At 36.6% G+C, this 26,259-nt stretch overlaps 1 protein-coding gene across 3 annotated transcripts in view; it reads left to right on the top strand.

The window, feature by feature from the left end:
* The window catches only part of LOC108728508 (Protein tyrosine phosphatase 99A), a 219,510-nt gene that overhangs the window by 16,453 nt on the left and 176,798 nt on the right, over positions 1–26,259 (top strand). The gene's annotated exons all lie outside the window — the stretch shown is intronic.

Raw genomic sequence — 26,259 nt, 5'->3', positions numbered from 1 at the left:
CTTTCAAAGAGCGACTGACAAATTCATAACAGAAAGTGGAAAATGTAATCAAATATGTCGGTGCTAGATATGGCAAGAAATGTAAACATTTTTTTTCGATTTCTCTGAAACGGAGCAAAAACGAGCATATGTCTATAGGACTTTTTTTCTTAGTTTTTTACTCCTCTACACGCTCCCGAAGTTTTGCCATTTAATTTGGAAACACCCTGTATGCATTCAATCAAATAAATTAATATCTACAGCAAACAAATTATAAATATTTATTAGTTAATACAGGTGTGTTATTTTCCCTATCTCCCTGAACATCTTTTTCACAGAATATAAAGTTTGACTTCCTTTTATTAAATGTTATGTAAATTGACACATGAAAATAATATTCAAAGATTTTATATATGTCAAGCATATACGTAAAAAAAATAACGGAAAGTAATTTACATATAATATATGTGAAAAAAAACTACATATATATCAGTTCGTTTAATGAAAGGAGAGACATGCAATTATCAATTACATTTAATTTTATAACGTATCCATTTTACTTTAATATTTTATAACGTGTCCGTTCATTTATTGAGATTTGATAAATATTTCTTCGCGAGATAGAATCTTTTTTTATTGTATAATAACACAAATGACATAGACTGCTATATCTGAAAGAGTAGTTATTGATTTAAATGAAAACTCGATAAACTCTATGTACATACGTAATATCATTTGTAAATTTCGACTAATTATAATTTGCAAACTATTACAATTCTGACATGTTCGCATTTGGAGAGTATTAGACTCTAATTAATCTCTCGAGAATGCGCTATCGAAGTACGGTTATTGTAGGCCTTGTGTATACATATATTTTATTTAGATCGCTGATTACTGATCTGATCCGCTGATCATAACATCATAGCGCACGCACGTCAGGTACAGAATTGCTTTATTAGGATACAATGTTCTCCCCAGTAGAAACTATCTGTATAAAATGAAGCTTTCGCGTAAATCAAAATTGTGCGAAATAAAGGCTGTTTGTATTTACAATGGGAAAATTGCTGTTCGTGTTTTAGATGAATATGATTTACAAGATAATTTTTAGAAACGCATTAATCCCGGAAGTCGGAAACTACCTGCGCACAACACCGTTGCCTGTGAGCATGATAACTCCGGGAGTGAATTTAAGAAATGAAAATCCAGCAACGCGCACGCTTGACGAAATGGAAACTGGGGAGAAACATCGAGTGCTCGTGAAGAGCATATAATTTCTTAGAAAGCCAAAAGCTGGGACTTCGTTCGCGAAAAACTTTTCCAGAGAGTTATAAGTATTACGAATCTTTTCCATTATCAAATTAGTTTTCAATAAAAAACCATAGTTGTGTCTCATAATACTTTTGCGGTATTATGAATGTATTTTATATTTAAAATTTCATCTCCTCCGCGCGCAATTGTACAGTATGTAGATCGTAATGAATATTTGCTTTTTATAAAACGAGATATTAACCTTCAACTACAGTTATGAAAACTACACTTAAGCTCTAAAGCGTCCTGTTTGAAGTATAGAATGCAAGTGAACCTCCTCTTTATGGCGATTAATAGAGGAAGGTTCAAGGTTTCTTTTACTTATAATTTAAAACTTAAAATTCATATTAATCTCAGTACTAATCATATAGATTGCATGTACAATCGTCCAAAAATTGTCGTTTTGAGTTCAAATGACTCGTTGCTGTACAGTTGAGGGTTAATTGATTATCTACCTACACGGAAAGAATAATTATGCTGAAGCATCTAAAAATTTAGCTAGATACGAGTCTAAAAATAAATTTTGTTGGATTATTAAAATAATTATACAGGACGTTCAAACTTTTTTTGCTACAATGTCAAAATTTTTTGCAGCAGTGCTCATCATGCTTGAGTTTTCTACGTAATTATTTTAACGATCCAACAAAATTATTTTCAAATCTGTATTTAACTAAATTTTTAGATACTTGAGCAAAATCTTTCTATGTATGCATATCACTAAGTAGTCATAATTTTTAATACGAAATTGTCTCGTTTTCGTTTCGCTGCGATTATCAACGCGCATTACATAGTTTTAGGTCCGCGTTAGTCTCATTTTATCACATAAAGACCCAAGTAAAACGCTATGTTTACGTCAACGAATATGTTATTTTGCGGGCAACATTGGCGCATGTCGTCGCGATGAATAGCTCGTAGAAAGTACATAGCATTCGCGCGCACTCGAGATTCAGAAAAAGCACGAAAGCTCTCGCCAGCTCTGTGTGTAATAAAAGTACCGCGTGCACTTGTTCTCTTAAAGGTACGACTTTACTACTGATTCGCGAAGTGTATTTCAGGATACCGTCGAGTAAGTACAATATGCGATCGGGGCGAAATTTTCGCGATACAATACGAGTATTGGGTACAACAGAGGTGTAATGCGGCGAAAGAAAGTTTTCGGTTTCATCGCACTAACGACATCGTTAAACATAGCATTATACCGGCTGTCCGTCAGCGATCTTATCATGATAATACAGCGGACGACATAATCAGGATAATGTTCGCCGCTAGAAGAAGGAAGATCGGCTCTCTGGTCGAGGAAAAAGAGGACCAAGCAGGCGGAAAGAGGGTTAATTTTACACGTGAAAGACAAAAGTTCCGGCGAACTTTTAAAGCATTCAATATAAAGAGACCGGATCGCGAGCGTGAAAGAGAGGGAAAGAAAAGCGAATTGCCCCGGAGGTAAATCCGAACTTGTGCAAGAAAAATTGTATCAAGGGTCTTTGCAACCCGAGGGAAATTTCCATATAATAATTAGATACTTAAATTACTCTAATAAAGGAGGATGATTAAGTCGGATATCCGGCCACCTACCTCTTGACTCCTTTTTCGTATTGCTACGAGCGAAACTGCGAATGTATGTCGAGAGATTTCTTTCCTCTGTGAAATATTTTTTCGTGATTATTATTTTATTTTATCGTTTTTTCTCAATGTAAAATAACTTCTTAAAGAAGGAAGAAGAGTAAAGATTCAAAACGGAAGAGCACGAATACATAGAAGCGTATCTTTTTTCACGTTATTACAGTCGATGTGAATAATCATGAATTATTGTTATAGGCTTTTTATATCCGTCTTAGTAATTAATTCAATATAGGGACGTTTCGATAATTGCGCCGGTATTATTTACGCCATGATTATTCGTTTTAATGAAGTAACATTATTTTATAATATATTTTCCTGCTGTGACGATACATTCGTTCAATCAGGGCATTCATTACGAAAACGTTGATAAAATGTTAAATCGCTTCATTACTCAGTGCGCATGTCGCGCTATTAATTTGAACGTTTACAACTTGTCTGAATTTTTTCTTTGCTAAGGATTTTCACGTGCTGAGTACTTGTACTAATTGGCTGGTGTTCTCGGCGCAACAGCGCGGATTATGCTAGTTAGGAGTTCAGCCTGCTACCAAAGTTAAACTGTACCGATGGCAGAGGACGCGTTAAGATTCCACACGCTTTTCTCGCTTAGGTGAAAGAAATGTTGAAAGAAAAGAGGGGGGGGGAGAGAGAGAGAGAGAGAGAGGAGACAGAAAAACAGGGGAAAAGTAAAAAAATGAGTAAAACAAAAAGGATCGATCGAAAAGTGGTGGGAGATGTGGAATAATAAATACGATCGTCCTCGAGCCACATAACAGAGTAACTATACAGCGTTTAATTCTCATTTCTCCATGTATATACGGAAAAATATGTCTCTCTATCTCTTTCTAAATAAATTTGCTAAAGTATCTAGGACCAAATTGACAAAGACTACTCGTCTGCTTCGTGTGAATCAACGTCGCGAGAAAATGTCTTCCTTGTCCTTTTGTACGGGCGAGATAGCGGATGATTCGGTTCGGTGAACTAGTAAGCGCCTCTGCACTCGAGGATTGCTCCAAGTTATTACGACGTCATTTCCAGTTAGGCAACTATAGCTGCTCTTGGTACATAGAGACCGCAATATGTCAAGCGATTGTAATCGTCTTTGGCTAACAAGAGGAGCTACTAATCGAGTTATCGTAAATACCGTGTCTAATATACGCCTATCCAATCGTATTGCAAAATCGGCGAAATTTCTGCTCGTACGTAACGAACGGAAGAGATAACGACGGAGATCAAAATTTACATGTCTTTATCCTAGGTAAATTTTGTAGAAAGAAAAGTAAGAGCTCAAGCCGCACACACATATAGCTACGGTCGATCGAAAATTTGAACCGCGTCAAGCTCGCGTTCGGATCATTTCGGGAATGAAAGTCATTTCCCGATAAGACCGGGGCGCTCCGTTTAAACTCCCGTGCAATTTCTGCGAGCATTGATCCGAAGTTTAAGCGGAGTTCCTTGTGAACAGAGAAACCGGGGGAACTTCACGTTACTAGCTTTAGCCTACTTTATCTTAAGCGCAAGGGTAGCGGACATGAGAACACAGAGAGAGACGTTCGACGTCACGATGGGGGTAGTTGTGTAGTGAGCTTTCTCTTTATCTCTCTCTCTCTCTTTCTTTCTCTCTCTCCTCTCTTCCTTTACGTTTAGTCACTGTGAAACGATCGCGTGTGAATATCTGGACGTTGCTGTATTCCACGCTTGACTCTGGCAGTTTTCCAGTAGTACCGACCTGTCGACCACCACTACGCGCAAACCAACCCTATCGAAAATTTCAGCCAACTCTCAGCCTCTTTCAGATCGCGGTCGACTATCGCTTGCTCGTAATATTTACTGATACGAATATGATCCGTTGTCACACGGATAAATTGTATTTCTGGCAAATTGCTAGTAATGTAGGCGGTCATTTCCCATAAAATCTCGACAGTATTTTTTATAAACTGCATACATTTTTCTGCATGATTTTTCCGTTCGTTATTTAAATAAATATATAATTTTTTAAAAATCCAGAATTTAGTCTACTAAAATAGTCAATATTGAAAAAAAATATAAAGGAAGAATTGAACATTTATTAATAGGAATAAATCGAATTTGTTGACATTTATATTAATGAAAGTCATTTTCGAAATAATTATGATTAGATGGTTTTTATGAATCATACATTTTTCGTGTAATTTATCCTCTTATGTAGGATAGATGTAAGTTGCATATTACTTAGAAGCGTTAATCAGTTTAACAAATTCATTAAAAATCTCTATGAAATCCTAGGAAAAGTCGCTTTAAACGCTGTCAATGAGAGAAAATCTAAGTGAGGAACCGTGTAAGCGAAACTGTTTCTTTATTTAAATTTCTTCCGGCGGTTCTCAAAGATAATGTGTTGAATTAATCATAAGGATTCCGTTCTTGCATTTAATTCTGACGTCCTTTCGAAGGAACGGAGTAACGATTAAAGTTTCGCGCAAGTGGTCCAGAGAAGGGCTTTGGTGCGGCCAACCGTCCGAGCCACTTCCCAGCCTAATTTTCTCTGACAGTTATGTATAAGTACATTTTCGTTATAATAAGATTCTCAGTCTCACGTCTATCGATTGCGCCTCTCTTCCGCTTCCTCCTGGTATCGATAATCTTATTGAGCGTTCGATTATATAATTACGGCGCAAATTAGCCCTTAAACGCGGTGAATCAATCGTTACAAATGCCATTTATAGGAAGATACGCGAAATATATTCCATAATGCTCTCCCTGTATTAACAATTCTATTGTTATGTATAACGCTGGTACCTTTTTTATTAGTTTTTGTCAGACTTTTTAATCTTTAAGTAGATAGGTAGAGTAAATCACAGCACCTCGGATAGGTATAATTTTCTTCTTCTGTTAGCTTTCTTGTTCTGTAAAAAAGGAAAATGAAAAGTATTGACCAGAAGTTTTAAAATTTATTATTTTTACATTCCTCTATCTCTTTAGGATATAACTAATGTAAACTTAACTATATAACATAATATACTAGTAAAAAATATAGTTATAAAATTAAAATTTTTTTATGTATTCCGAGCACCCCACTTACCACAACTTGCGTATCTTTAAACCACTTATCTTAAGGATTGATAAATAATCATTTACAGGTTAATAAATAATCAAATGTATATTTAATTTTGTTAAGAGAACAATGTTTAATCGTTATATATAAAAGTATTATGTTACACTGTTTTTCCAATTTCCAATATTTATAATGGACAATATTTTATCGCAAAAGAGAATGTGGCAAGGCTTCTCAGATATGATAGCTATAATCTGATATCTCGTCGATTATTAGCATACAATCAATACCAATCTCGATAATTGTTACGTAACTTCATTGCCACGTTGTATTTGATGTCATTCCCGAAAGTGATTGATCGCGGCAATTGCGGGGGCAGCAATATTATCGCGGAGGCTCACTCATTGGAATTAACGCGTTAAATCGGCACGTGATTCGCATCTTACGATAAACCACCGCCGCCGTTTGATTGTTTCATTTCAAGCCGTGGAGAGGCCTCTCCATTTCGGAGATTGAAAAATTTGCAAATATAATGGCACGTTGCGGCGTTCTCTTCGCGCATATCTATACGCAACGGCGCGGACGGTATAATTCCGAAGGCAGCCGTAATTTCGTTTCAATTAACAAGATTATGCATTGGGTTTTAACGTTCGCTCGGCGTAACCAGCGTATTACTCGTAAGTCGTAAAATTTCTGCGATAATCTCGCTTTATGGGCCTCGGTGCCGTATCGTATGACGTTTATGCCATTCATTTCCTGACGCCGTAAACACGTTGCGCTGTGGAAGTCACGATCCTCTTTTTACCGGAAAGGTTTCAACGACTTCTTTGCTGAAGCGTCTTAACTCGCGGGCTGTACCTATAATTCTCGGCAAGATATATACTCTGCTTCATGTAACTTTACTATACATATACATATATGTATATATACATATATATGTATAGTAAAGTTATATGAGACAATGCGTATGTATATGTATATGTATATGTATATGTATAATATATATATATACATATATATATATACATACCGACGACGAACATAAATCGTTAACGCGAGGGGAGATCTTTGCCCACATCGTTACTATTAACTATCTTCGTAATTTATCTAAAGACAAAGATGTAACTGCTTGTTAAAACGCGAGATTAATAGTACGTATTCATGCAAGATATATATATTTTTTTAATGAGTATAATTTTCAAAGTAAAAGAAATAAGGAAATCTCGAGGCACATATTAAAGGCAATTGCGATCGTTAACGTCAGTAACTGTTGCAATATCGATTAGCATCCACAAAAAATCCGTTAAAAGTTCGATAAGGTGAAATGGGATATTACAAACTGTGTTTTCAATTTCGTTCCTTTCGAACCGATTGAATCGAGCACGTCTAAAAACTGAGTTTCCACAGTGCTGTTTGCAAAATGTCCCGACTGCAACGTCGTTGTGCGAGCGAACGTTTTTTTTTAATAGTTCCACTCTCTATGTAATTTTTTGCATTCGCAAAAAGTCGATTGTTACGCGTGATGTGACGATGACCATAGAATCGAAACTGGACTCTTTGTGAAACAGCATCCCGCTTTGCCTGATTCAGGAGGCGTTAAGGTACTAATCTTACTAAATTGAGCAAAATTAATATATCGCCACCGGATAAATAACGATGTGATATTTATAGGATGTAATGTTGCGTAATGACGCCGATAGATCTTCTTAGAAATATCTACAGCATTTGGCGTAGGCTTCTCGTTAGGAACGGGCGCTTACTATCCGGATAACGGATGATTATTGTATCATCTAAATTACACTAATCCTGCGCGGCGTAACAACTTCCGACGTCAAAATTCTACGTTCGTGCTTTCTAATTGTGAGATCTCGTCAGGCTTAAGTCTTTGCACGGTTAGCTCCTATAACGATGATTTACGTACGCGATCCTCCAGGGCCCTTCCCAGGTATCCTTTATACCCGAAAAGCCGCTCTTTGTCGTCATCCCGTAGTCTATGGCGTGTGGATATCGCGGGCCGCTCCATCCATTGTTCTAGCCGACAGTATTCGCGTGTACCTGCAATAACTAACGTACGCGAGTGTGTGTGCGTGTATATGTGTGCGTCGAGTATGCAACCATGTATGCAGGTGTATGTATTCCGCGTTCACACCTGCTTCATCTCCCGATGTTTACGCAGTAACGTATTTTCCACACGACATAAGTTGATAACGCATTGGGGTACGGTCAGCGTGATGCTACAAAGGCTTTGAAGCATTTTAGTCAATTAGTAAAGTTCTTTCTTCTAAATTGGTCAATTACGTGCTTCAAAGCATTTGTAGTGAGACTGTATTCCGAATTGGTTGTGAAATCGTCAAATGTCATTTAGATAGGATTTTGATTGCATTTTGCATAATCTCGCGAAGAGTACGCTAAAGATTTTTGAAGTTTATCCTGAAGCTGAATTTTATTTGCATGTATCCTTCATATCGTCGGTTTTTTCTCGGTCTTATAATTTTTGTCGCGAGTTCCCCGCTATAAATCCATTAAGACGAGCCGGTTCCCCGGTCGAAGTTCAAACTGTGCGCATTCGAATTCATTTCTTGCGAATCCACGAAGTCACCGACAATAAATCATGAATATTAAAACGAGCATTCCAAGCGGATTCCCAGGTACCTCGCGATGATAAGATTATATTCAAAGGTAAAAGGAGAGGATCTTGAAATGGATTGAGAGTACAGATAAATTAAAACCCTCATTCACCGTGAGAAACTGCATAGGTAGGCGTTCTGTAATTTAAATGCAAATCAGTTTTTAGTCAATCGTCGAGAATACCGTTTGCCTAAGAAAGAGAACGGGAGCGAAAGAACGAACCGAGCGGACGAGCGAGTCGCGCGCGCACGGGAACGTCTTAAACGTAAATTCCTTCAAAACGAAGATCATTCCGTAACGTCTCGTTTCCCCCCACCGCCATCTACCAAATTATAAGGTTCATCGACCGTCCTACGCACTCGCATTGTAGAAATGAGCCCGTAGTCTTCAATTTAACATCTGACTCAGACCTCGGCTGCAACGATATCTTCCGGGTATCGTTAGCCTTTGAAAATTGAATGTTTGACGAATTACGTTACGTCCCTATACAATACGTTTCATTGAGCTTTTATTCACGAAAGATTTTAGAGAGAATCTTTATTCCGAGAGGAATTGTATGAGTTACGTCTTATTCTATAATTCTTATGTAGCAATAGAGTGTATTATAGGTGCACGAAAAGGACAATTTTTCTGAGGTATCTAAAAATTTAGCTGCATACAAAATCTGAAAATAATTATGTTGAACTGGTTGCTAGAAGGTCAAAACTTTTTGCAGCATTGTTCATCATGCTTAAAATTCCTATATAATTATGGTTCAATAAAATATTATTTCCAGATTTGTGTGTGTGTGTGTATTGTTATTTTCGAATATGTGTCTAACTGAATTTTTAAATACTTTATCAAAATCATTTCTTCTGTATACACTGCAAATCCAAATGGGTAAAAAATGATTTCAATGTAAGGTACTGTCCCTATTACTGTATCTATCCTTATTAGTGTGCCTTTACATTGAAATAAATCATAAAAAAGCTTAGTATAAATAAATAGCAAAAAGTTATCTTTTTTATTAAGTTGAATTATATTAGTATACGATATAAAAAAATAATATTATTACGATATCCAAAATAACATTCTATTTTTTAATTTAAAGTGTAGTAACAATTAGTTTACATCTATTACGTTTTTAGTTTTAACTACATGTTAGAATGAGTCAATGCGATTAGGCAAAATTGGGCAAATTAAAAACATTTTCTTTATTTTTATCAAAAACATTATAAAACATTAATATTTTTTAGATTAAAAAATACAAGAAAACAAAATAATTGAAGATATTGATTTCAAGCAGACAAAATTAAAGCTACAATATTTAATAATTAATTTAATAATGAGCAAGTTGGTTTAAAGACACATTATAGGGATAATTGCTCTATGTGTGTGATTTAGTTTTCCGTGTAAAAATGATTATACTACACGTTTAAAAAAATATGTAAATCTATTTTTGTATATAGTACAGGATGTTATTTTTATACGAAGAGCTAATCACACACATATGGAGGATTGAAAGCGACATGTTATTTTTTTAAACCTATCGACATTGTGCAGTCTACTGAAGTAAATATATGTTGAAAAAAGTCTTATTTTCTCAAAATCATAATTAAGTAACTTATATCATTATGGCTTTCACCCTTTTATATATCGAAGTTACTTTCTGTACACTTAGAGATATACAATGTAGTATAGATATATTATACAGTACAGACCATTGTTTTTCACGTCCGTCTAGTCTTCGTTTTTATGATCGTTCCGATGAAATATTGGTGATGGGAACCGCAGGGATCGAAGGGATCAGCTGTCGTATTGGCAAGACCTTTTCGTTTGTGATGTGATATTCCTTTGGGATTTCCAAAGAGCAAGACATATGATTCAGCGTCAAACTTTAGAAAAGAAGACACAAATTCCGAGAGAGTTGTTCAGATCATTTACAAATGTAACGTTCACATTTAGGATATATTATATCCTAAAGAATCATAAGATCATAAAGAGGTAAAATTACGCTCTCGCGCGCGCAATGGTTTAATATTTAAAATGAAAATAAATGTGCATACATTAGAAGCTTATTTTGCTAAAATAATAATTGCAGCGCGTATATAATGAATCACATATATCACGTACAATTTCGTACGTTGACACTAAATGAGTTACTAAAATCATAATGCACGTCGCACATTGTATTATTTCTGAATTCGCGTATTCTCCTTCGTATTGTTATAATTTCATTGAAACTCGAGTCTTCCACACATATAATAGTCGACGTTATCTGCGTTCACACAGTCATGCGTAATTAATAAACAATGCTTTCAATGATTCGCAGTAAAGTAACCGCGCTATCGATTTGTGTGTTTCGTTAAATCGCGTTAAAACTCTCATTCGACATTACATTTCCAAAAATGGATGCGCTTACATAAGATACATTGAAATTTACGCGAATGAATTAATAGCCAATCGGGGGCATTTATAAAAATATTCTTTTAGTTCATAGAAAATGCGAACACCGATGTTTTGTAGTCAAGTATTAAAGTCCATGGATATTTATTGTTTGCTAACACAGTTCTCCGGTTTACCGTCGAAACGCAGCATGCACTTTCACGAGAATTTAAACTCCCTGCCATATGGTTTTGTAAATTTGCCGAATTTATTTTGCACCGAGAAACATAACATTAAAATGGAATTCATAATTTTCAAAAGTTTTGAACGACGCAGTGAGCTTTTTATGTCTGATTTTCTCTAAAATAAACACCTGGTGTATTTACTCTAAAATAAACACCTAACACAATTTTTAGATTTTCGTTATTACGTCACAATAATTCTTTGTGAAATTTTTGAGTGCGACGTTACCACCCCGTATAACAAGCCAACCTTCGCTAAAATGTCTTGAAGCGGCATTTCGAAGCACATGGACTTTCGTTCGCGATAACAGGTGCGGGTACCCTCTGGGATTATGCTAGATATTTCGAAAGTTCGTAACTTTGCGCAGGATCTTCAATTTTCTCGCTTTACTCTTTTTGCATGAGAAGCTAGATATTTACTCTGTTACACGAAATAAACGACAGTGAAATTCGGAAAGTTTGACTTCGCCACATTTCAAACACAAAGCTACCGTTGAGAAACATTTCCCATTCTTAAATCAAACGTGAATATATAAAACGCAGAGGAATGTTGCCTATTATTTTACTTGCAGCATAAATAATGTTTGCAAGAATTCATAAAATTCATTACTTATGTTTGATAACCTAATTTTTAAGGTTTAGATTTTGTAATTTCAATTACAACTTAAATAATTTCAATCTTAATCCTAATTGTTTCCTAATTTTAATTTCAATTCTGAATCTCAATAAACAAAACATTCCTTTTTATATTCGTGTAATTTGCTTCATCATCTTTTAACGCGTACTAAAAATTATTTATATTTAATATTCTAATTTTTATAGTTTAGAATTTGCAATTTTAATTGTAATACAAATAATTTCAATCCTAATCTTAATTCCTAATTCTAATTTCAATCCTGATTCTAATCTTAGTAAACAAAGCGCTTCTTTTTAGATTCTAAAAAATATCGGTGTGGATTTAACATCTTTGCAATGATATGGATTTAATACCCATGCGGTGTCTACATAATTTTCACTGTGTTTAATATTAATACCAACATGGCGCATATTAATTCATGTGTCCTAAACGATCTACTCAAATTTTTATTAATTTAATACAAGATGAATAGAGCAGAAGTAACATAAATATTATGTAAAAATTTAACATAAGCGTAACACTAATACAATTTGTAAGCAATCATATTTCTTCATCAAAATTAATATTTATATGTTAACTTAACATGTTTCAATAAATTTAACAAATGGAATTAACATCGTGGATTTAAAAATTTATGATGTTAATTCCACATTATATTGGTATTAATATTAACACCAACACAGTAAGAATCACATACCATATATACATCGCTATTTTTTTAGAGCGTGTGATTTAATTAATAATTTTTTAGCGCGTGCCACGATTTTGTCGCGACCCCATCGTTTCTGATCATCCATCGCCAAACTTATGAGCTACGGATAACTTGACATTTAAACGCTGCCACACGGTTTGCCCTGACAGCTGCGCCGTCATCGTGATTTTCCGGAAGAACGTGTCTTTGACGCGAGCATCTCTACCCACGTCGCGGTACCACTATTTGATCTTTCCGATGTGACAACACGTAGCGGTTGGCGGCGCGACACGCGATACACTCCAGACTAACATACATTTTAGGTCGTTCCATCACGATGGTTTTCTCGGGGAAGCTGCATCCGACGGAATTAGGTTTGCGGAAAAATTGAGATGAGGAAATGGTTTTGGAGCAACGAGAAATTGAGTCTCTCGAGAGCAGATATCATCCGAGAAAATTCGCGCTTTTGAATGTCCGAACGCAATAGAATTACCGATTTTTAATTCGTCTTTAATAGTCATCCTTTTATACGAGAACTATATGTAAACCAATTACTATGAATCACGTCGATGGAAAATCCACGATACATCATTGCTGTTAATAATTTCGATGCATTAATGAACGTTACATGCGCGCGTATCGATTAATGACAGATATGGGAGATCTTATTATCAGGAATAACGCGTATCGTGGAATATGTTTTAAACTATGTAACCGGATATAATATGATTATATATATAATGAAGAAATTTTGCAATGTCAATAATATTTGTCAAATAGAATTCGTGCGACGATACGTGCAGTCATTTATATAGAATAAAGTAAACAAATTAGTCCGTCGATGTGTGATAAATGCAGTAATATTTAATTTCGGATACTTGGATATGAAATATTCGCGTTATGCGTATCGATGATAAGCGGATTATATCATATGTTGTCTGTTAATTTCAGGATTCCCGCTGTTAATAGTCCGACGTATTTCCATTTCTCAGCGAGTGACTCGGCTTTTCTTTCGTCTTGGTCCGTGTTATCGTACACGTTTATAGTGATTTACGAGCGTGTATCCGACGTACTGGGTACTTATCGCGTGTAACCTATATGCGTGGGTAATCTAGAAAGAAATCGTATATAACGCGACCTAGATGTACCGAACACGTTGTAACGTTCCAGATGAACACAAGTGCCACGCGACCGTGCGGTTTCTAACAGGTCTCGAACATGTACGCTTGACGTTAATTTTTCCCCGCGAAAACTGCATTACGCTGTAAAGGAGTGAAAAGAGTTCAATGAAACCAGCTTGCAGGGCACTTAGTTTGAACTCGATGAAGTAAGAGAAACGATAAAGATATCTTCGTTTACACCTCAGCGATCAATGAACGATTATCTTCCTTTCTTCTAGATAATAATACCACGATGATTCGCGTTCCGAATGAATTCGCGTAATAATCAGGCATTACGAAAGACTTGAGAATTTTTGTCCGATTTTTAACGATTGACTTTTATATATATCGCGTAAATAGATTTCTGCAAAGAATGATTTTGCTGAAATATCTAAAATTTTAGATTATATGGATCTGAAAATAATTTTTGTTGGACTATCTATACACATATCTATACAAATAATTATACAGTTGAAAAATTTTTGTTAAATATAACACATTTCACGTGTCCTAAACGATTCTTCAATTTTTTATTAATTTAATAGGAATAGGAAATAATATAAATATTATGTAAAAATTTAACATAAGCGTAACTCTAATACAATTTGTAAGTAACCATATTTCTTCATCAGAATTAACATTTACATGTTAAGTTAACATATTTTCACAAATTTAATATTTATATAATATGTTAAATTAACACATTTTATTAATTTATCTTAGAATTTACGTTTAAAACATTATTTTGTTATTTTTAGATTATTCGTTTACTCACCCATTGTGTTATTTTATTATTAAACAATGTCGAATATTATACAAAATTAACACAAAATATTCAAATAACACAATCACATTATCTTAAATTATTATAACATGCTTGGATGTATTAACAATTTAATACAGAATTTTAGAAAAGACTTGAGTGCATCGTCTCTAACACAAATACAAAATGTTTTTCACTGTGTAGGTTGCGTTCAGGAACTTCTTGGGTGCACTCATGTATCATTTTATTCTTGTTTAAAATTCGATGAATAACAAGGATAAAATAATACATGGATAAAGTTTCTGAACGCAGCTCTAGTAACCAACTTAAGTGTTCTACATAATCCAACAAAATTATTTTCAGATCTGTATCTAGGTAAATTTTTAATGTAATCGTTTTTACCTTGCATATCGTCTGGACGAAGTATGTTACATTAGATTTTATAGCCTCTTCGAAAATGGCGCGGCATTTATTTAAACGCTCTCCGTGTTACGTATTCCTTATCACGGACTTTATTAATGTCCCTGCAGGGATGTACATACATTATCTTGTACGAGCTCGCGACACATACTTTACATGCGAGGAGGTACCACCAGGCTTACGTCGGAACGTAGCGGTCTTACGCGACAATACGTTTAACTGCCGTTTATACGATTCCATTATGTTGTGTGCTAAAATAGGATCTAGTTATCTTGGTGAGTTTTGCAAGTCAGCCGCAATACGGACAACTAAAAATTACCTCACCGACATCAAGGCGACGAATCTCGCGGTACAGATGTAGTTCTGTAACCTGTCGTAGGATGGACGAAGCGAATAAAAATCTTTTTTTTTTCTTCCTAGATCGTAAATAAGAACGCTATCTCGAGGGTCTGATTTAAGATGACATGCCACGTAAGCAAAGAGTAGACGATAACAACGTGAGCGTACTCCCCGGGCGATTTGCATTAGATTTATCTTAAACAAAAATTAGATCAAGAACTGTATTTTGAACATTTGTATGGAGTTTTGATAAAGTATACTTTAACGTTGTAAATAAATGCGCAACATAAGTAATAGAATAATTAATTATACAATATGATCGAATACAAATATAGAAGAAACGATTTTGTTAAAGTTATATCTAAAAATTTTTGCTAGATACAGAGCTGAAAACTTTATTAGACCATGAAAATAATTATGTAGAACGCTTAAACGTTAAAAATAATAATAAGTTTAATTACAAAAAGTTTTATTCTAGCAAATAGTTTGAGCATACTACATAATTATTTTAATGATCCAAAGAAAATTATTTTCAGATCTATATCTAGATAAAGTTTTAGATATTTGAACAAGACCATTTTTTTATGTAACAATCGCATAAATTTTCTTTAAATCTTGATTAAACATACGAACGAATTGTCTAGGATATTCTAGAATATTTCGTTTATATTATCATCCATATTTCTATGTCCCCGAAAGCTGATTAATTACCGGCTAATTGAGGCTATATAGCATTTCGTATTTTACATTTTTCCGTCTCTTTTTGTCTATGTGTCTTTTTGTTTCAATATTATATCTATTATATCAAGATTTTTCATGGAAATAGCAACTTATTTTTACTTTAGCGTTCAGAAGAGATTATTTATATTCATTAAATTTTGCTTTACGACGCTAATCAACTAGCATGGCGAATTTTTCATTCGAAATTAATTGGTTGAAGGGAAATTCTCAATTATTGATATCTCTTGGATTATCGTGGTAGATTTCGTGTATATTCTATATACTTGCATGGTCGAGTATCGATCGTGAAGCTTATTTAGGTTTAATCGAATGTACCTATACCCTTGGGATAGAAACTCCTATATCTATCCACAACGACATCGTGTGCAGCATTGACATAATATTCCAATTGAAACAGTTAATCCACCAAGTTTCGGAAATGACCTTTCGATAATAAATGTCAAACGACATTTAAAATTCCAAATGCAAAGATATCCGACCGCATGTAACGCGGTTCCACTACAGCTATGTCAGCACTTTCTTGAGATTTCTATTTCACACCACTTTTCTCTCTTGGGTTCTTTTTCTCAGTCATTGTACGGGGAACCCTTTGTGCCAAGGAACGCCCATATTAAACTCCGGGGCAATCTGAACCAGTGCGAATGGTTCTTATTTTCAGCACGGCACCCATGGGGAACATATGAAATTCCTGAAGAGCTATCATTTCTACGCCACGTACAGCCCATAACTTATTTTATTATCAGCTTCTTTTAGCGATATCGGCACTGGATTATAGTGTGTAGCGTTGTTACCCGTTCGCCGTTAATTATCGGGCTCGCACGTGCGGAATACTCCGTTTACGTCGCTCATAAATCTCAGCATGACGTATACCCACAATTTAATGATGAGATCATGCTTTGACAGGTGGTTTTGCGGCTCGAGTGATAAAAAAATTTTGATAGACATAAAGTTGTGAAATATTGAAAATAACATTCGGTAACGAGAAATTCTATATGCGAATCGAGGTGTGTAACAAGATTATTTGTCAGCGTAATTTTTTCCCATAAATATACATAAAAATATGTAATTCCGATAGAGATTCTTTCTCGGTTCCGCAAAACGTTTGATATCGTCGCGAAAATTGGAGATGTGTCCGTATTACAGAAAGCGTTTGATTAAATTAGATTTAATCTTATTCCTGTTTAACGTTTCTTTTCTTTCTCGCAATCTCGTTGAATTTCACCCGAGAACCGATTCGATTAGGACAGGTATTTCCGACCAAATTATGTCGAAAGAATGGTCGAATAGAGCCTCGGCAGAAATTAAGAACGTACGTCCGACAGCGACGGTGTGACGTCTTTCCACGCTGAACTAATTTCATTATCTTCAACGGCGAAGATCCTTAGACAGCAGCGTGTCTCTTAAAAGCGGAAACGCGTTTTAAGGTGTGGTGTCGTTTAACTCAGTCCTTTTGCTCCTTCCTTTCTCGTTGCGGTTGAAGTGAGACGTCATGCGGTTTTGTTTCGCGGAACAAGAGAATATTAAGCTCTCTCTCTCTCTCTCTCTCTCTCTCTCTCTCTCTTTATTTCTTGCTTCCTTATTTTCATCCATTGTCGATTTATTTATACTTATTGATACTTTCGAGTTCAATCTCGTTAATCAGAAGATTATAAGACTCATTTTCGAAAAGAGAATTATGGAAAGACACAATCCTAGAGAAATCTAGAAATACAGCAAATGTGCTCGCTACCTTGTTCAAAGGAAATGTCTCTCATCCGTTGTCTACTTTAATTACATCTTTTAATTACAATTTCCTACCTCTTTTAATTACGTTAGCCGTGCGTCTTTTCTGGATTAGTTTCTCTTTTAGCATGACTATAATATTTTTAAAAAATAAAATAATTACTGGACAATTTTTGGCAGCAACAAAGCTATATTACTAGACTATTGCTGAAACGATTGCGCGAGCATGAAAGCATAATTAATAATCCGATCCTCATTTATTAACGGTGCTTTGAATAATTCCCCGGTATGTAATTAATTCTATCGCTATACGATAATTAATATTAAGGCAGTATTAAGATACGCGCAGTTAAGCAGAAAAATAACATTTATCTTTTTACCTGTACGATTAACGAGCTACATCCTCTTGGCGAGATTATGTTGTGTTCTAAGCGCATTATAAGCATTATCGCATGTACTTACGCATATTTTATTCTTTTGCAATTCGCATAACATACATGTATGCAACATATTTGTACATTTAACAGTTTACTAAAAAGGTGCGATCGGAGATTTTATTCTTTCGCAAACAATCTGCTTTCCATGCATGTTTGTTTCAAAATTGTTCAGCTAATGTGCTACAGTTTGTAAACTTTTCTATTACCGAAATTAACAGTAATGGGCTCAAATTTTCAAGCAAAGTGTAACATAATGAGATGCAATTGAAATTCTTTCCTATACTATCCAAATGGTATGTATCCTAAACAACACTTGGTAATCGTATATGGTTTAATTGCATGCAAAACGATATAGATACCTCCGTTCCCTTATACAAGGTGTAGGATAGTCCATATAACGACTCGATGCACACAATTTATCGCATTATCTAATTATTAATCATAGACTGTAATTGTGCACTAATTAATACGATATTCGTGCCTAAGCAAATCACAATATTATCCATTCGAAATAATTGTATACATAAAAATATATATCATCAATGTCTTTTATTAAAATTAGAAATTGCAACCAAAAAGTAATGCTAGGATTAAGTTCGGAGCTAAATTCGGTGCATCGACATAAAAACTCGCGACAATTCGCGGTGACGGAAGAAGTTTCTTCCGATGAGAGACAAATTCATGAAGAATTAAGAAGCGAAGTTCAACCGCGTCCAAAAACACACGCGGTTAGCCATTAACGGCAGGAACAGGCGGGTGGCTCGTACCAACGATGGATGAATCGAAGGAACAAGAAGAGCAGGAGGAGGCAAAGAGACAGAGTAAAAAGAAGACATTACGACTTGTCTGGTAAAAAGGCGAATCAAACAGGCCGTGATGATACCCGGATGTTCTAATCGTATTAAATGGACCCGGCGATTCCTCGATGTGAGAAGCTCCTTTTTTCTCTATCGTACATATCTCCTAGAGATGCCCGTAAACGAGCAAAGCATCGCGCAGAATTGTGGGAAGCTCGACAGGTGCGAGAAAACCCCTTCTCTCTCCACGCCATGTTTCGAGGAAGCCCCCATAAGCGCTATCTTCCTCGCAGCATCGAGCTCCGACGGTTAACGTTACCGAAAGTAATTTAACGTGCCCGGGTCAGGCTTCGTAATCACCTTTACAGGCTATTTTATAAACTCTGGTGGAGAGAAAAAAAAGGGGAGAGTGTGAAAGAGAGAGATAGAGGAAAAAAACTCCACAGTAGTTAGAATAACGTCGGAAAATCTCCGTTAATAACAGCTCCTCTGACGATAATAGTAGTCCTCGATTGCGTCATTTTATATTCAACGAATTTGCAAAGGGAATTGCTGAATTTGTTATTCATATGTGATCTATGCATGCGCACAATTTTATCAAATCGCATATTGAATAACTGCGCGCTCTTCAACTGCAACGCGCGTACGCAGTTTTCAAAGTAAACACACAAATTTTATTTAATAAACGTACAGCGGATTGCAATCGACGTTGTAACCCTTTACCTTGATGTGTACGTATCTATGTGCGTGTAATTATGTACCGATAGTTAGCTAACCTCGACTTCTCATTGCTGAAATATAGATTAGCTATTAGGTGAATTCTTGTTTAACCTATTATCGTAACGCGTAATTATATAGGAATAGGCTTCCAATGAGGTGAATAATTCCCAAACGTATAACGCGACCATTAGTCATTGGCTATTAATTATTATCGCGTTGAGCACCTGTTGTTTACGGGCTTGATTACGATGTTGGCCGGTTTTATCGGTGCGCGGCGCTTAAATCTCAATTTACGTCTGGCGGCAAGCGCTTAAGCATAGTAATTGCGAATTCGTAAGACACGATAATACTTCTCTCATCGCGTATTTTATTTACACGCGATGTGCACGCTTTCTTCTTTTCCTTTTTTCTTTCTTCATCGCGAATGCGCGACGTCGTAAATCACGTTATTACTGCGGGAGTGCATTAAAGAGAGGCAATGCATTACGAGGGTGTTCGCGAATAGATCCGTCGCATGGTTTAAAGTTAGTGCGGCAGCTATCGCCATTAGTTACGACTTTGCGTGGCGCTTTCCACTAGGAAGTCGATCACCTTACGAATCACCCCACCAGGAAAGTACGAAGGGTAGTATAGAGGAGCCCAGAGAGGGAGAGGGAGAGAGAGAGAGAGAGAGAGGGGGGGAGTGGCTCGATATATACAGGCGTAGATATTGAGTATAGTGCAACTACGGGCAACTTCGATACGTACTAAACTTCCAAGTGCCAAGTGGATCGGCTACGTCTTTTTATCAATGTGCCTGAGTAACTTCGATTTGTTGTCGAACCGAAGTAACCGATAAGAACCGTTTCGATGCGATATGGCGCGGCATATTCCACTTAAACTCGGCACGAGTGTTCGAGCTTTTTTCGCGCCGATGGAAATAGGTGTTATTTCTTATTAATCGTTTAACGGATATTATAACTTCGCGTGTTTCGAACTGCGATAGCTATAATCGAACTCTGCAGAATCGATATGAGAATACTTTTCAGATTATAAATGGAAGCGGTCGCTAGTTTATTATGGAATTAGATTTAACTCGATTTGGTTTGTCCTCAATGATATATAATATTTAAAGATCACGAATATAGGTGCAACGAATCTGATGTAATTATTGACAGGCGAGTAGAAGTCTAGTGGTCTAAATATTCAGCTTAGCGAATGGCGCAACTACGTGAAGAGAAATATTTCTCGGACGGAAGAAAGATACATTTCATTCCTTTTTTATTTTCTCACACGATCTCTCGACCAAACACGTCTTTCCTCCACACACGTCTACCTCCTTTCAACTATCTATTCATGTTTACCATCTATCCTGTATATCTCCACGAGACAACTCTGGTCTTGGCGCGACTGACTCAGCGCAAGAGGTAACTTTAACCAACTTTGCTGATTTACAAAACAGACATCCTTTGCGAGAGATAGTAACCTGCGCAGAAATGTAAGGTCGGAAAAGGGAGCAGGAAAGAGGTGAGAAACAAAGAACGTTGATAAAGGGAGTTCGCAGAGACAAACGGAGACGAGAGGAAGAGAGTCGGGCAAAATACACACGTTCGCGGACACATTGTTTGTTGGCGAGGTGTCGACAGAATGCGCGGAATCCATAGTTCCCTGTCCACATTGTGCCCCTGGTTTCCGGGAAAAAGAACGGCGGGATATAACCGCTATATAGGTAGTTCCATTTTTTCATTTACGGAAAAGGGATGGCAGACACACTTTTGTACCGAAACTTACAAAAGAGTGTTCGCTCGATCTGCCCCGGGCCGTTCAGTCGAGTGTCTGTATCGCGATAACCTCGAGAACGTGTCGATTACTGCTTCTAACAATTCGGAGAATATAGACAGACCCGAGAAGAAAACTGTCCATATGCCTTCTTGGATGGTGAAAATTCAGCGTGCACCAGGCACGTTGTATGTATGCAGATACGTAACTTTATTAGCAGTCAAGCGCGTGTCTGCAAAATGCAGTAAGTTGACGAAAGTTGCGTTAAACTAGGCTGATTATACTCGAAGTTATATACATTACGCGTATTTTATGGCACAAGAAGGGTGTGAAACGTTTGGAGGCACTACTGAATTATTAGGATAGGTCAAAATAGAATGCAAACTTTTAATCCGTAAACTCGTAATCCGTAACTTTTAAGAACTCAAAGTGTTACCTATGCTTGTATCATTTTTCTGACACGACAACTTATATCGTGTCGATATTATTTGCAACAGACCGAATATCCAAGAAATATTCGCGAATACTATATCCACGGAACGCCAGGGAGCTTGAAGATATTCACGATGCAAGTCGCAGAAGTGTGTATTCGGTAAGAATCACATGCGTCGTATTCCTCCTTCGGATTCTAGCGAAAACTATTTGACCAAGTCAACGAGAAATGGTACTACGAGTAGCTAAGAAAAAAGAAATATTTGTCTTGTCGTTTGTAAAAGCAGAAGTTTCCGCGAATATTGAAGGAAAGAAAACCTTTTTACTTCTCGATAATACCATTTTATTTTAGAGAATTTGAAATAATTGAGAATAACGATATTACAAATTTTTATATGTACACAGTTGGAAAATTTGTGTTAAATTTAACACAAGATAAATATGCTAGGAAGTAGCACAAATTTATATTAAAAATTGACATAAAAAAACGTAATACTGACATAATCTGTAAACAATTATTTGTTTATTAAAATTAACATTAAAATTTCTGTGGATCATATGTGAAATAAGTTAAATTTAACACAAATTTTCCAACTGTGTATAGGTCACTGTGTATAGTGTTAACTTCGCTATTTCATCTCTAAATTCATTTAAGTAATTCAAAATTGAATATCTTCTCTTTATTAAAATAAGACATAAATTGTGAATTCTAGAGCACTCAATAGCGCTCAGCCACTTAGCTGATGTATTCCATTTCGATAGAAATGTAATACAGTATATAAATATGATACAATACCTAAACAAGATATGGTACTTAATCTAACAATAAGATAATTAGCGATGATCAATTATATTCCGACAGGAAACACGATAATTAGGATTAAATGATGAATGCTTTGTTTTATAGACATATCTGTCTCGCAGCTGTGATGTTTGTAAGGGTCCATTAACGGATTAATCTCCTTCACAATGATAATTGTCTCACGCATCCTCGACGTACGTCCTAATACTAGAAGGGGGAATCCGGGAATCCGATTGAATTTGCCAGCGTGGCCATTTCCAATGGTTCGCTGGATTACGTCCACGCTGATTCATCCACGTATATACAACTGCTGTCATAACTAGTGACACGAGGTTTCGGGCATGAATAGAGTCCTGGGCGAGTGTCCTGTGCAGCGGCAACCTAGATCAAGCCGCGCCAGACCTACATCTGCGTGATATCGCCTCTCAGGCAAACGTTACGTCGAGGATATTAGTTAGAATCGTCTTATTATTATTATTATTATTATTATTCAACAAATTTCACTCTCTTCGGATTTTGATATTCGCGCATAATATGATAGTTTCTTCAAAGAGGAAAAGCATATTATTATTAACATACATACGTTAGAGAGCGCCAATGATCGGTCAAAATTAGATGTTATGAATACAATATATATTCTTAATTTATAAATTTTAATTATCTCAGATGTGACTGTGCGCCGAAATGTTCGGACATTAACCACAATCGATCTAAAACGCTAATAATTAACATTAGTAGCGGAAAATAAATAACTTTAAGGGATTTTAGAGGTCGAGTTGGCTAAGACACTCGTCCCGGAAAGTCGAGAGGTCCCAGATTCGAATCCTGGCTGAGGTAATATTTTTCGCAATAAGTTCTTTACCGAATTAATTTAGGGGGAATTATTTCATATATAGGAATGTCCGAATGTTTCGGCTCCTCATAATATTTATTAGCGTCTTAGATCGATTGTGGTTAATGTCCGAACGTTCCGGCGCACAATCGCATTTGAGATAATTAAGAAAATTTAAAAATTAAGAATATATATTGTATTTATAACATCTAACTTTGATCGATCATTGACGCTCTCTAACGTATGTATGTTGTACATTTACATGATCGCGCGGATCTTAATTCTTATTACATATTATTATTATTATTATTATCATTTCATTATTATTACTTATCATTTTCAAGCATATCAGAGGGATTTATGAGATCCATATCGTCCATTCATCTCGTTATTATATTCGTTAATTGCACATTAATTTATTATACGTGAGAATATCAACTGAATAAATGATATTGAAAATGAGATATTCCCAACTCTGTTCGTGAAAATAATATTTCTAACGGCACGTCGCGCGTGCTTCCACCGCTGCATATTTAAGTTCGATGGTTCCTCCAGGATCGCGCGGGTACTCGCGATCGGATTCAAAATTATTCAGCGGGAACACCGCACTATCGGACAACCTCGCGTCCTTTTGGCGCACGAGATGAAAAAAAAAACGGAAAAGTCGCCGACACTTTTATGCGAACTGACGTAACGGTCGCATCGACACGCAGCAGTACCGATCCATTATGCATGCTTCTCTCGAATCTCCTTTGCGCCCTCGTCCTCGATCTTTCGTGATCCTAAGTGCAGCGCAGTCGTCACCCTTAATACGTCCTGATGCTCGCCGGTGAATTTTATTTTTAATGTCTTCGGAAAGTTTTGTTCTACTCCTTGCTCTCGCACCCCTTTACTTCCTCTACCTCCTTCAACTGCAGCGAATAATGATAATGTTGTAACTTCATTTCCCAAGACAGATTTAGTTCTATGTAGCAATCACGCATACAATTTGATATTATTTCTTACTTGCACTAATTATTCTTTTCTTATCCCGCGTTATTCTTGAAAATTAATAATGATCCCCTTTGATTGATACAGTCTTTCATTATTAGTCTCTGAGCCACGCCACTAGTCACTTGTCTCTCTTATTAAGGTTTTATTTATACCCGCATAAACTTGAGGGAAAGATGATTCTCAATTATCTCAGAGATGTAAGATATAAGCCGTCTTCGATCGCACCAAGGATAGAAATTTATAGCGTCGATAAGCCAAGTACATATATATATATATATATATATCGATCGTGATGTTTCTTCACGTTTCTTTCGCGAAACCTAGCGTGACTTTACGTCGTTGTAAAAACGGACGATATATCGAAATCGTTTTCGAGAGCAAGTTCGACCATCACTTTCTATAGTTCCGTATACATTTCAACGGCATTGGATTCCTTTTCACTATTCATCTGGTCCTCCCCTCCCTTTCTACCCTCTCTAAAGGTCTTTTTTGGTACAAGATCATTTAGAAACTGCCATAGAAAGAAAGATTGCTATTGGTCCCTTCTATAAACGGGTAGAAGGGTAAGGGAATCAGTTGCGTTATCGAATAAAGTGACTTCTATGGGCCTTCACAGCGGAAGTCAGATATTCGTTTAGATCGATCGAATTTGATTATTCCGAAAATTTGCACGTATCTTCACGAGGCCGTTCAAGATGGCGGTGGAGCACGAGCGAGGAACTCCAAAGCGACGTAAAATACTTTTCCGATATCCGGGGGAGCGCAAGTGGGAGAGAGAGAATATGTTGCTATTCATTTCCCGAGGCGATTTCGGCAGCGGGCCGAATAGAATCAATTATAGTAGATTTAACGAAAACTTCTCCAAATATTCATCCGCCCGCGTGATTTACATATTCCGACGTTGCTTCGTCAAATACAGAATGCAACACACGCAGAAACGCCCAAGGATGTACATATGTAAATCGGCAACGGGGAAGGTTGTGGAGCTTGTGGGTAAGGTCCCCTTCTCCCTTTCTAGAAACGGGTTTTGGGCGTAGTCAGGGGTGATGCATCGGCCTGGTACGTGAGGATTCGCGTGAGAGATCACGAGTATTTCTTTTATCTCATATATTATGAGTTTTATGTTCGCCCGTCAGAACATTTATTTGTTTGACTTTCTCGCAGGAGAGAAGGCAACTTTTTACCGGTGGCTGCCGGCGGGCCGCGAGAGCGAAGAAACTCGAGAATTATTGTAGATGTTAGTATCGCAAAAATCGTCTGGGGGATAAGCTCCGTCTAGTAAAATGTGTCGGGACAAATAATAACGCACGCGCGTGCACGGACCGTCCGGCGATCGATCTAGATCAACGTGAGAGATGTGCGTCGCTCCGTGTATCTCTCCCGAAATTTGCGTGCGCTTTTTCTCAACCGTCAGTGCTAAATCTTCGGATAGAACGCGTTTATTCTTTTTTCCATTTTTTTCCCTTCCCTTTCTTTTTCTTTGTTCTTTTAATCCTGTGCTTTTACGGGAGTTCCGCAATGACTCGTATTACTCAAGCTACGTGCTTAATTCTCCGTCAGAAACGATCATATTTCACGGGTCTTGACTGGCGGAACCAGTCGCGACAGGTTTGTCGCGGGGCGGATTTCTCGCGAGTGTGCTCTATGTAAGGCGTAGAACAAGTGCGCACGAGGAAGTTTTATCTTATAAATAGCGACCGTTCGCGAGTGGAGGGATACGACGAGCGCAGCGATAAGGAGAATAGAGACCATGAGAAACAAGGAAAGGGAAAGGAGAAAGAAAGAAAGAGAGGAAGCAAAACCGTGTCAAAAAGGAAGAGAGAGAGAGAGAGAGAGAGAGAGAGAG

Source organism: Mycetomoellerius zeteki, unplaced genomic scaffold (genome assembly GCF_001594055.1).
Source record: "Mycetomoellerius zeteki isolate Tzet28-1 unplaced genomic scaffold, Tzet1.0 scaffold62, whole genome shotgun sequence".
Taxonomy (NCBI): Eukaryota; Metazoa; Arthropoda; class Insecta; order Hymenoptera; family Formicidae; genus Mycetomoellerius; species Mycetomoellerius zeteki.
This window is presented reverse-complemented; position numbering and strand designations above follow the sequence as displayed.